Source organism: Megascapheus bottae, chromosome 16, assembly GCF_031878675.1.
Source record: "Megascapheus bottae isolate mThoBot1 chromosome 16, mThoBot2.hap1, whole genome shotgun sequence".
Classification (NCBI taxonomy): Eukaryota; Metazoa; Chordata; class Mammalia; order Rodentia; family Geomyidae; genus Megascapheus; species Megascapheus bottae.
The window spans coordinates 39,071,609-39,085,461 of record NC_143524.1 but is presented as its reverse complement, the minus strand read 5'-3'; the positions used below and the strand labels follow the sequence as shown (position 1 = coordinate 39,085,461).

The following is a 13,853-nucleotide window of genomic DNA, read 5'->3' as shown; positions in this document are numbered from 1 at the left end:
TAACAGAAGCCTAACTTAAACTAGTTTAAAAGAGTTCATTGGAAGAAGAGAGAATAACCCCATGTAGCTCAAGGAAAAGAATCAGACCCACAGATGTGAAAAACACCAAGACAAGTAAAACCACCAAGTAAGGTTGGGAGGGAAAGGGGAACAAACACATGAAAAGGGGTATCAAAGTTTGCAAAATAATGTACCCATTACCTGACAAATGTAACTGTAACCCCTCTATATATTACCCTGATAATAAAATACAATTTAAAGACGAAAGGAAAAAAAAACACCAAGTAAGAGTATTTACCTCATGTCTATTATTTCTGTACCTATAAGTAGGCTTGGATTTCACTCACAGCCCAACTTTCTTCAAAAGACATAGAACAGGGCTGTTCAGTCCTCAAAGTCTTACATTCCATGATTCATTTTCCTTAATTCCTTTTTTAAAACTTTATTTATTTTTATTTTTTATACTTTTGCCAGTCCTGAGGCTTGGACTCTGGGTCTGTGTGCTGTTCCTGAGCTTTTGCTCAAGGCTAACACACTATCACTTGTGCCACAGCTCCACTTCCAGTTTTGTTGGTAATTCACTGGAGATAGTCTCACGGACTTCCCTGCTGGGGCTGACCTTTAGCCGTGATCCTCAGATCTCAGCCTCCTGAGAGCTAGGATTGTGGGCATGGGCCACCAGCCTCCACACCTTAATTCCAATTTTTAAACATCTTGTGCTGCCTTTCCATTTATTTCAGTGAATGCAGACATATGGTTGCTAAAATGTCTATTTTCCAAGTTAAATTCTTAATCTGAAACATACTTCATCTGTATAGTCAGAATAAATGAGTTTAGCTTTATTTAGTTTAACTTTTATTTATTGCTCTTTCGTTTCTTTGATTTTGGTCATTTTTGGTAAAACTCATTTCCAGTTTTTTTTTTCTTTCTCCCTCTTCATTTCACTGAAGGTTAGAGTTAGGAAACAAATATAAAAAGATAACATCCACCTCACCGGTGACTCATACCTGTGATCTTAGCCACTCAGGAAGCTAAGATCTAAGGAGCAGGGTTCCATTCCAAGCCAGTCAGGGCAGGAAAGTCTGTGAGACTCCTATCTCCAATTAATCACAGAAAAAGCCAGAAGTTGTTCAATGTGGTACTCAAGTGGTAGAGCACCGGACTTGACTAAAAGAATTTCAGGGACAATGCTGAAGTCCGGAGTTTAAGGCCCAGGACCAGTAATAAACAAACAAACAAAAGCTCCCCTAGCCTTACTTTCCTACCTAGTTCTAAAATACATCCACCTTTTCCAATGGCCTACCCTGAATCTTCTTAGGCCTTAGAGGATGGGGTAGTCAGGGCCAACTTGCATACCTGCAGTATCCTCTGCTTATAACCTCAAGAAGTGTGTATCTTCTTATAGCACTAATCTTTAATTTGATCTACCTTTCATCATATTCTTTAGATGCCAGTCCACAGCTAGAACTGAGCCATTTCCTAGTTTCATGGGTTGTCTTTGATTTTTATTCTATTTGTTGACTTTCCATTCAATAACAGGGAATATGGTGGCAGGTCTTTATTTTTCTGAATACCTTCAGAATTCTTCCAATCCGTATTATTGAACATACAATTCACTCACTATCTTCTATGCCTGAAATCTTAGCTCTGTACCAGGCACTTTAGGCAGCACTGAGGGTACAGGAAGGAGAAAACATTGTTCCTTCCCTCTTAAAGCTAATATTATAGCAAGAAATACAAACTTGTTATAATCAACTGTGTTGTCCTCATGATTTAAACTGTTAAAAGGGATGCTAGTTTAAGCCAAGATTAAACAGAACACCCAAGAGGTAGTAGTAGAGGCAGAGGATCCCTGAGTTGCTTCCCAGTTCAAGAAGGCTACACTGTCCTTATTTTGCAAAGATGCACTTCAGATGCCTTCCCTAGGGGAAAAGTGCAAAATGTAGAAGGAACCTGATTTCTCTTTGATGTAAAAACCTAACAATAACTACATTTCATTCTTGGAATTCAAAGCACATAAAACGTCTAGGATGTTTTCTGGGATCCAAAGGAAGGGTTTAAGAAGAAGCTGGCATGGACCTGACCGAAGTCTTCTGGCACATATGGCAAAAAAGGAATGCTCAAGAGACAGGGACTGTCTGGGTTGGTGACTCCAACTCAAACTAGCCAATGGGGTCATGAGGAAGCTAGCCTGTAACTACCATGTCCCAAGGTTATGCTTCAGGACCACGTTAAGTACACGAACATAAAATGGACACGATGGGGCGTCACAAGGTCATCACAAATACACTGGGTAATTTGTCCTTTTGTTCATGCAGTGCCATTCTTCAACAGCAGCCATCTTCATCTGCAACAACGTACTCACCACATTTCCAATTCACTCTCCGTGCTTCATGGAACTAACCTTCCTTCAGAATCTCCAGGTCTTTAGATAACACACAGTGAGAGTCCTCAAGAGAAAGACACTGACCTTGCTGTCAATGAAAAAAAAAATACATGGAGAAAGTAATGCAACCAATCTGATAGTATAAAAAAAGATACGATTACATTTATATTGGTGTTTCTTGAAAAGTACTAGAAGTAAAAGAAGCAGAGATGTAAAAGACAATGATGAATTAGCCTCAGAAAGAAAAGAATCCATTCCAAATAAGAGTGTGCAGCTTTGTGGAAATCACAGAATCCAGAGCCAGACTACGAAGAAGGGACATACTGTTTTCAGTCAAAGAAGGTATGGCAGGCAAGGCACCAGGTCTTTAGGGACTTGAAAGCTACATTGAAATAAGTTTTATGCAAAGGACTAGCAGTATCAGCATTCTGTTTGTATATATGGCCTGAGCTGTAGGAGATAAGAGAGTCAAAGGATATGAGAGGAAAGTAGATTGGAAAGTGATTTAAGAAGAGCAGCACAGATGGGTGTGAGTTTACAGATGTGGTTACAGCAAGTTTAAGGAATTCCTATCCAATGGCTTCTTTTCCTATGAAACAGTAAATAAACAGGGTCTGGACAGTGATGGTTCAAAACAGGAATAAATAAATGTAATCCCCGAGTCATCATGGAAGAAAGCAGGCACGGTGGCCTCTGCAGAACTCTACTGGGCTTGCTCTACTAGGGAAGGAGATACAGCACCTGGGGATCCAGGGCTACATGACACACTGGGTTACAAATTCTGTATTACTTTGCCAGAGTAAATCAAAGTTTTATCCAATCCAGGAGATGAAAAGCTATTTAAAGACAAGAGTTTTCCATTTGCTTGCCCTGGTATAGTATGTGGACGTCCTCGTCCTAAGGATAGCCTTCAAGCAACTTCAGGGGAAAAAAAGTAAAGGAACTTGGGAAATATTTTTTACAATTGACCGTAGTCAGACCTTGACTCCACCACAAAAAAAAGGAAGGCCTTATTAAAAGCATTCTCAAGTGATGGACCTTTCACTATTAACCAGTCACTTGGGTCAAAAAACAAAAGATCAATGCCATTCCCCAGGTCGAGTGCTACCATCAACATGGAGGAAATGATGAAAGTCCTCCATTACAGGGGAAATTCAGCAATGGGTTCCTGTGGGAGAAGAAAGCTGACATTCTGTCCTCACTCCTTCAAAAACATATCCCAAGCAGAAAGAGATCTAGGATCAAAGCTATCTTTAAAGGACTAAAAGGTCTCAGAAGCACTGCTGCCTGCAGGTGTAAAAATAAAGTGACAAAAGTACACTGGCAGACCAAATTAGTGATCCCTAAACTTCCTTTTAGGTTGGCCCACCACTCTTCCTATTAAGATTTTGGAAAGTCCTTGGGAGGGCACTCCAGGAGTAGCATTTATGAAAACCCAAGCTAACACAGAGATAACACCTAGCAAGATAATTAGTGGGTTTTAGAAGAGAGGAGGGAGGGAAAAAAAATAAAGTAGGAAGAAGTACAAGAGACAGCTCCACCACCATCTATTCAGAGGACAGAAGTGAACATGGTGATTTGTAGGCAGAGGTTAAGAAACTTCATGTTTTTAACAAAAATATCCCCATCTCCATCTCCCTGTGGAAGTTATGACCTTCTATCTTTGGTTGTAATTGGAGTTTACCTATGGGGTTAATTTCCCATTGGATATAAGCCTTCGGCCATTCCTACACTACAAACAGCATAAAACTGGGGCCAAGAGAAAGTGCCTTCTGCATTAGGAAGCACAGGTTCATGGTCAGTGTCACAAAGACCCGGGTTCAATCTCAGTTCAGTCACTTATAAGCTGTATAACCACAGGCAAGTTATTGAAACCCATTGAGCCTCAGTCATTTTGTCTGTGAAAAGGGACTCAAACTTGCTTCACAAGAGTGTTGGAAGGAGAAAATTAGATAGTGTGTTAAAGCTTTTAGCCTAGTACCTGCCACACAGTAAGTACATGGCAAGAAAAAAGTTTATCAGAAATCCATTAGCTCTTACCTTCATGTCCATGTGTTCTTCTCTGCTGCTTTTGAAAGTCGTGGATACCCACTCCTCTTTAACATAGCACTAGAATTCCTAGCCAGTGCAATAAGGCAAGAAGCAAGCATAAAGGGGATCCAAATAGGGAAAGAGGAAGTAAAACTTTCCCTCTTTGCAGATGACATGATCCTGTATTTAAAGAATCCTATAGACTCTACTCCCAAGCTCCTTGAGCTGATTCAAAACTTTGGAAGGGTAGCAGGCTATAAAATTAACCCTCAAAAATCAACTGCCTTCCTCTATGCCAACAGTGAGAGGAAGGGGGCAACAATCAGGAAAGCAACTCCTTTTGTAATAGCCTCAAAGAAAATAAAGTACCTAGGAATTACCTTCACTAAGAATGTAAAGGACCTTTTTGATGAAAACTTTAAAATCCTGAAAAAGGAAATTAAAGCAGAACTGAGGAAATGGAAAAACCTCCATGCTCTTGGATTGGAAGAATCAATATCGTGAAAATGACAATCTTGCCAAGGGCTATCTACAAATTCAACGCAATACCCATCAATATCCCAATGTCATTCTTTAAAGAAATAGAAGAGGCAATCCAAAATTTCATATGGAATAATAAAAGACCCCGTATAGCAAAAACACTTCTTAGCAGAAAGAACAGCACAGGAGGAATTCCAATACCAAACTTTAGACTTTATTACAAAGCTATAATAATCAAAACAGCTTGGTACTGGCACAAGAACAGGCCTGAAGACCAATGGAATAGAACTGAAGACCCAGATATTAAACCACAGACCTATGGCCACCTAATCTTTGACAAGGGAACCAAAAAAATAGAATGGAAAAAAGATAGCCTCTTCAACAAGTGGTACTGGCAGAACTGGTTAAGCACCTGCAGAAAACTAAAGTTGGATCCTTCTTTGTCACCCTGCACTAGAATTAACTCCAAATGGATCAAAGACCTGGAGGTAAAAACTGACACACTGAAAACTTTACAGGAAGGAATAGGAGATACACTAGACCTCCTTGGCACAGGTCGAAACTTTCTTAATAAGGACCAAGAATCATAACAAATCAGAGAAAGGCTGGATAACTGGGACTGCATTAAACTGCAGAGCTTTTGTATGGCAAAGGACATAGCTAGTAAATTAATTAGGAAGCCTACAGTGTGGGAGAAGATCTTCACCAACCATACAACAGACAAAGGCCTCATATCTAAAATATATCAACAGCTCAAAAAATTGAATCAATCCAAAATTAATCTCCAAAGGAACAACCATCCCATTAAAAGATGGGCCAAAGACTTAAAGAGAGTCTTCTCTGAAGAAGAAACAAAAATGGCCTATAGACACATGAAGAAATGCTCAACATCTCTGGTCATAAAAGAAATGCAAATCAAAACAACTCTAAGATTCCACCTCACTCCAGTAAGAATGGCCAGGATCAAAAAATCTAATAACAACAGATGCTGGAGGGGATGTGGCCAGGAGGGATCACTACTACACTGTTGGTGGGAGTGCAAACTCCTTCAACCACTATGGAAAGCAGTATGGCAGTTCCTCAAAAGACTAAACATAGAGCTCCCCTATGACCCAGCAATTCCACTACTAGGCATTTACCCAATCATCCAGAAACTAGGGCATACTAAATCTACCAGCACAACGATGTTCATTGCAGCACTATTTACCATAGCAAAGATATGGAACCAACCTAGATGTCCCTCAGTTGATGAGTGGATCAACAAGTTGTGGTATTTATACACAATGGAATTCTATGCTGCTGTCAGAAAGAATGACATCGCCCCATCTGTTAGGAAATGGGAAGACTTAGAAAAAATCATATTAAGTGAAGTAAGCCAGACTCAAAGGTACTTAGGCTCAATGGTTTCCCTCATTTGTCATAATCAGTAGAAACCTTGGGCTCTCCTAGCAGAGATTTGCAATAGAGCAAAACCTTGATACAAAAGGCCATATAGTAGGACGCTGAATGAAAGGATCTCTAGGATATAGAAACATAAGCCATATAATGAATGATTGCTGTTCTTAAGGTACTATGCTATCTCTCATCTCTTTTGCTGTCCCTTGGTTATCTCATATTGTTACAGTATCTCACTTTGTTACCTGATATATCGGATATATTTGTATTTGGTTATTTGAAGTTGGATAGGGAATGGGGGGGAAAACAAGATGAGGGGTGGGGGTGGGGGGAGGGAAATGGGGACCAAGACATGTGAAAGGGTATCAATGTATGGGAATTAATGCACCTTCTATCTGGCAAATATCATGTAACCCTTCTACTAATTATAATAAAAAAATATATTTAAAAAAAAACAAAAAAAATGAACTCCAAGAAATGAAAAAAAAAAAGTAAGTCGTGGATACCATGTGTTTTTTTTGTTGTTGTTGTTTTTTGTTTGTTTGTTTTTTTGCCAGTCCTGGGCTTGAGCTCAGGGCCTGAGCACTGTCCTTGGACTTTCTCAAGGCTAGAGCTCTACCACTTGAGCCTCAGCACCACTTCTGGCTTTTTGCTATGTATGTGGTACCAAGGAATGGAACCCGGGCCCTCATGCATGCTAGGCAAGTACTTTAACCACTAGGCCAAACTCCCAGCCGGATACCATGTGTTTACCTAGAACTCCACTATCCTGTCTGCTGCTGTTTATCTCTAAGACCTGATGTCCCCCATTCTATCACTGATCCCCTGATTACCTCTCTAGGCCAGAAAACTGTGCTAACTACATTGCTGTATAACTCCCTTCGCTTTCCTGGCCTTTTCTACATATTGCCATTGATTTCTAGTGTGACAAATCTGAAGTCTAGACAGACTGTTCCAGGTAGTTTGAAGGCTGCCGAAGAGGCTTTATTTAACCCCTGGTAGCCAGAACCATTATTCACATATAACTAATATTATTGGTCAAGTGACTGCACTCATTACCATGCTAGATTCAAATACTGTATTTAACTCCTCCAAAATAAGACTCTCCTAAAGTGGGGCTGTGGCTCAAGGGTAGGACGGTAGCCTTGAGCTGAAGTGCTCAGGGACAACACCCAGGCCCAGAGTTCAAGCCCCACAACAACAACAAAAAAAAAGGCTCCTCTTTTATAAGCACAAAAATTAGCTCAAATTGTTGTTTCAGAATACTTGGTTTCTGAATTTTAATCTAACATTCTTCCTATTTTTAAAATTTAGGTGATGAGAAATAAAATTTTCTAAGCTCCCTTGAAGAAAATTTCTAAGACTCACACTGCCTTGGAGTTATCAGAGTCCTTAATCGTTTCCCTGTTTCATTACTCTCTAAGCATATCCTGTGTCCTTGACTGGATTCAATGAGTCAAGGAAAGGAATGTGATGTACTAGTAATCAAAAATTGGTTTAATGTTTAATGAGTGATTAATTTAGAGGAAACAAATAAAGTGCAAGGTAATTAGTCTTATCTATGCCAGATATTCTTCAAATATAATTTATTGAATATTATAATTGCCATATGTGCTTTTACTACCATAAATATGAGTCTTTTGAGGTCAAGGAATGTAGTTCAGTAGTGGAACAGTTGCCTAGCATATGTGAGGTACTAGATTTGCAAGCAGCCTTTTGTGTGTGACTACCACACACAAAAAGAGACATCTCTAGTATCATCATTCCAAAATGATTCTGTACAAAAACCTCTTTCATAGTATACTTTCTTTTTCTTAAACCAGAGCATCCCATACATTTTTTCAGATGTTAAGAGCGATGTTAAATTGACAAGTTTAATTCTTAGAACTGCACCAAGTAAACTTAGCCATTTAAGTATTTTTGAAGGTATCCCCTCCAAAAACCAAGGAAGCATTTCTTTCATACTTTCACAGTCAATGTTAAATTTTTCACTTTTAAAAAGACAATACTTATATTGTCAGGTAGTAGACTGACCTCTAGTGGAAATTACAAAAATTACTGAACAAGTTTCTTAGCTCTTTAATACAGTCACAGCAGTCTAAACTAAGAGATTGTTACAGTGGTGTTTTAAACACTGACAACACAATTGACTTCCTAATTTCAAATGAAGTACTGCACAACATTGTTAAAGCAGATGTTCTAGTGCACATTTCATCTCTGTCACTTTCCAGTTTGTGTAATATTTGTCTGCTTCCCCATCTATTAAGATGGAAAGACTATTAAGAGCAAATAAATCAAAATTATAAAAAGTTTCTAGAATACTGTGTGATACATAATTCAGTGCCGTGAAGTTGTTACTTATTATCACTTGTGGACTTTAATATGAAACTGGTTCTATTAGTTACCCCATTGTCAAACACATGTGAGCTCATGTCGATAAAGGCACAGAGAAGGAAATCAGAGGCAAGTAATTATCTTTGGATAACATTTTGTGAACAGCTGGGTGAATTTTTGTTGAACTCATAGTCTCATGGTAAAGAATACCACATACAATTTTTTAACCAAAAATCAATTTACAGAGTGAGGAAAGGAATGACATTACCCAAAAAGAAATGTCCTCTTTACGACTTATTTAACTGTAACCCCTCTGGACACCCCACTTGTAATAACAATTTTTAAAACTTCAGCCCATGTGGATCTTCCCAAGATTTGAATTCCTTTCATGCCTTATATTTACAACATGCAAAATTAGCATCTAGCTAAGCACTATATCAATCCTGAGTCTCAGGCTTATGTGAATCACACATTTAGAATTTTTTCTTCATGTAGCTTTTTTATTTGGTTTGTGACTCTAAGCCATGTTCACAATACTTTACTGTTTCTAAAGCAATATATGTGATTAATGACAAAATGGCTCCCTACAAAGTTAATAATACTATCTCTACCTCTTTACTCATGGAAAGTCAAGTCGCCAGCCATTTTCAGCTGACAAAAGTATGCATAAAATTGAAAAATGATCTATAATTACAAGATACTGCTCCACTACAAAATAACTGTCATTTAGAGCAAAATGGCTTGTTTTTATAATGAAACAATATGATCATTCAAATAAAATGAATAAAATTCTTAGTTCTTTCCATCACTGTCCTGAGGCGCCCTATTTCATTTCAGAGTTTCAATGTTAGTTTGTTTTTTTTTTTAATTCTGGGAATACTACAAGTTGGAATCACAATTTACATTTCAGTTATCCAATGTACACTAAGTCCATTAAAATGACATAAAAAATCCTGTAAAAATTTATCCATAATATTTATACATGTTTAATACAAAAGAATAGAAAGATTGATGAAACTAGAATAAAACATTATATATAATGTATCAGATTTATAAAACCACAACTTTAAAATAATAATAAGGGGCCGGGAGTTTGACCTAGTGGTGGAGTGCTTGCCTAGCATGCACCAAGACCCAGGTTCGAATCCTAGGCACCACCTATATATATATAGAAAAGCCAGAAGTGGTGCTGTGGCTCCAGAAATGGAGCGTTAGCCATGAGGAAAGCACAAGGACAGTGCTCAGGCCCTGAGTTCAAGCCCAGGACTGGCATCATCATCATCATCATCATACGTAGTTAGATAAATTTCAAAAAGCATGCGTATTGTAATATAATTTTCTATGCCATTAAAGGTCCTAACAAATGCATCACTATTAAAACATGTTTTGAGCTATAATAGCAAACCAGACAATTTGGGAGGGGGAACATCTTTCTTTGTAAATACAGACGCATCAATCTTATTGCAGAATCCAATCCCTTGCCAGGTAGAGTGCCATAAAACTAGGTCCACAGACTGGGAAACGAAGGTGGTGGAGTGGCCCCGGGGGAGAACCCGAGCCCGCTGTGGTCAAACCCGGCCTCCAGCACGGAACTCCAAGACAGCACACCAAGCAAACCAGAAAAAAACAGAGCTTACACCACCAAACAGATACAAATCTAGGCCCCTGTGGAAACAGAAGCACAGGAAGCGAGGCAGCTGGAGATCCGTGGGGATGAGGTATTTTCTCTTCTTGCTTTCCTGTCCTCCGAAGACCTCCGCACCACCCTACCACCCCAGATCCCCAAGGCCAGCGCACAGATACAGGGACCTCAGACAACTACAAATGCAGGCGGGATGTACTGAAAAGGGAACTCCAGTGCATGCATTGTTGGTGGGAATGTAAACTAGTACAACCCCTCTGGACCAACAGGCTGAGGTTCCTCAAAAAATTAAACATAGAACCTCCTTAAGACCCACTTATACCACTCCTGGGCATCTACCCAGAACATCACAAGCCAGGATACCATTAAGACATGTGCACATCCATGTTCATTGCTGCACTATTCACAAGTTATGGAAACAGCCCAGATGCCCTACAATAGACAAGTGGAGCAAAAACAATGTGGCACTGCAGGAGCAGTGGCTCACATCTGTAATCCTAGCTACTCAGGAGGCAGAGATCTGAAGATTGAGGTTCAAAGCCAGCTTGGGCAAGGAAATCTGTGAGACTCTCTTTTTTTTTTTTTTTTTTTTTTTTTTTTTTTTTTTTTTTTTGCCAGTCTTGGGCTTGAGCTCAGGGCCTGAGCACTGTCCTTGGACTTTCTCAAGGCTAGAGCTCTACCACTTGAGCCTCAGCACCACTTCCAGCTTTTTTCCATGTATATGGTACCGAGGAATCGAACCCGGGTCTTCATGCATGCTAGGCAAGCACTCAACCACTAGGCCAAACTCCCGGCCCCATGGAAATCTGTGAGACTCTTATCTCCAATTAAACACCGAAAGAGCCAGAAGTGAAGCTCAAGTGGTAGAGCACTAGCCTTGCGTAAAAGAAAAGGTCCAGAATTCATGCCCCAAGACTGGCACACAAAAAAGTGGTACACAAGGTAATTTTACACATTGTGTCATTTGCAGAAAAACAGATGGACCTAAAACAAATCATGGTAAGTGAGGTAAGCCAAGCTCAGAGTGACTCCCGTGTGTGAAAGCTAGATCTAAAATACAGCCGGACATGATAAACTTTACAAGACTCTAGGCATTCACATACTGGGAGACCAACAAAGGATACTATGAGGGGAAAGATCCAAAGGTTCAATGTCTCTGTGCCTCTTATCATATAAAATAATATTGAAATGAATTCCAGGAAATGAATATAAGAAGGGTTTTCATTTTTGTCTTATTTGTTAATGTATCTGTCTTTGGAAGGATAAAGGGGAGCACAGAAATGAAGGGACAAGAGGTAAACAACTGCAGCAGTGGCGCTCAGTAGACTCTATGTTAAAAATGAACTATATAACTTGTAGGCAAGGATGAAAAGGGAAAACTGGAAGAGAGCAAAGTGACAGGGGTGACATTGTACAAAAAGAGATGTACTCATTACCTGACTCCTGAAATGGTAACCCCTCTGTATATCATCATCATCATCATCATCATCATCATCATCATCATCATAGTAATAAAGTTTTTTAAACTATATCCTTGAAGCCAGGCACATGTAACTTACGCCCATAATCCTAGTTACTCAAAAGACTGAGATCTTGAGGGTTGTAGTTAAAAGCCAGCATGGGTAAGAAAGCCTGTGAGATTCTTATCTCCAATAAACTACCCAAAAAATTTAGATCCAGGGGATAGGGGGGAGGGAAATGGGGACCAAGACATGTGAAAGGGTATCAATGTATGGGAATTAATACACCATCTATCTGGCAAATATCATGTAACCCTTCTATTAATTACAATAAAAAATATATGAAAAAAAATTTAGATCCATAGATATTTCAGCAAAGCAGAATATAATAATGTACAAAATGTAGTTTTTCCATATATGAATGAGTATACTAAGAAAAAAATCAAGAAAGCAATTCTATTCCAAATGGCCTCCAAAAAAGTATCTGGGATGGGCTGGGAAGGTGGCTTAGTGGTAGAGTGCTTACCTAGCATGCATGAAGCCCTGGGTTCAATTCCTCAGTACCACATAAGCAGAAAGCCAGAAGTGATGCTGTGGCTCAGGTGGTAGAATGCTAGCCTTGAGCACAGGTAGGCTCATGGACACAGCCCAAGCCCTGAGTTCAAGTCCATGACCACCAAAATCAAAATTCCTAGATTTAAGTATCTAGGAATAAAAGTAACCAATGAGGCAAAAAAAACCCACTATATATATATTTAAAAATTACAAAACACTACAAGCTGTAGGTAAAAGTAGTAATGTTTTGAATAGGACTCTAGAGAAAACAAGAACAGGCAATAATGGACTGCATCAAACTTCAGAGCTTCTATATAGCAAGGAGATAATAGAGAATGAAGACTGTGAGAAAATAGGAGAACATCTTTACCAGCTATTCATCTGACAGGGAATTCATATCCAGAACACAAAAAGAACTAAAAAATTAGATGCCAAAAGATCAAATAATGCAATCCACAAATGGAAAAATTACCTGGGCACTTTTCAAAGAGGTACATATGACCAGTATATGAAAAAGTATTCAGAATCTTTAGCCATCAGGTACATACACATCTAAACTGCACTGACATTCTACCTCACCCCTGTAAGAATGGCTAGCATCAAGAAAACAAACAATATTAACTAGGGATGTCAGGGGAAAGGAACTCTTACATACTTTTAATGAGAACATACCTTAGTGTAGCCACTACAGAAGTTAGAATGGAAATTACAATTCGAATTACCACCACTACACCACTCCAAGGTAAACACCTAAAGGAACCATTCAGAAGACAATAGAGAAACTGCACACTCATGTTTATTGTGGTACTTTTCACAACAGCCAGGTTATGTAATCATCCAAGTTGTCAACTCATGAATAAATAGGTTAAGAAAATGTAACTCAGAGGCAGAGCGATTGTCTAGTATGCCCTCAGCTCTGGCTTCAGTCCCCAACGCTGCAAAAATAATTGACATTTATATCAATATAATATTTTTTCAGTTACAAATAAGAATGCATTTATGTCATTTGCAGGAAAACTAATTAGAGAGTCTAATGTTATACAAAATAATACAGACTCAGAAAAAGTACATTTTCCCCCCACTATATGGAATTAGGAGGAGGAAAAAAGATAACATAGAAATAGGACTATTAGAAAAGAAAATAGAGATCTGGGTGAAAAGGATAAGAGAATGGTCAATATGACCAAGGTACAAAAAAAGTGATTTACCCTTGCTTTAAAACATAGAGAAGGGAAGATACATTAGTGTTCACCAAGGATTATGAGTAGGTGGTATAAATGTAAAGTAGTGGGGCTGGGAGTTTGGCCTAGTGGTAGAGTGTTTGCCTAGGATGCACGAAGAACCAAATTCCTCCATACCACATACATAGAAAAAGCCAGAAGTGGTGCTGTGGCTCAAGTAGTAGAGCTCTAGCTTTGAGAAAACCCAAGGACAGTGCTCAGGCCCTGAGTTCAAGTCCCAGGACTGCCAAAAAATGTAAAGTAGTACAAGAGCACCTTCTAATGACGGTGCAGTTCAATAACTTGACCTTGACAACCGTCACAGAAAGCTACACATAATAAATCTGCAT

The 13,853-nt window shown here is 39.0% G+C and overlaps 1 protein-coding gene across 28 annotated transcripts in view; it reads right to left on the bottom strand.

Annotated features, from left to right (window-relative positions):
* Window positions 1-13,853, bottom strand: part of Stk33 (serine/threonine kinase 33) — a 144,506-nt gene that overhangs the window by 117,672 nt on the left and 12,981 nt on the right. For 11 of the 28 annotated variants that reach the window (XR_016538081.1, XM_090348219.1, XM_090348222.1 and 8 more), the window contains exon 2: window positions 2,366-2,474. The exons of 11 other annotated variants lie outside the window; for them this stretch is intronic. The gene's annotated coding sequence lies outside the window, so the exon portion shown is untranslated. The remainder of the gene's footprint in view (window positions 1-2,365; window positions 2,475-13,853) is intronic. 6 more of the 28 variants (XM_090348201.1, XM_090348202.1, XM_090348212.1 and 3 more) reach the window with 1 other exon arrangement.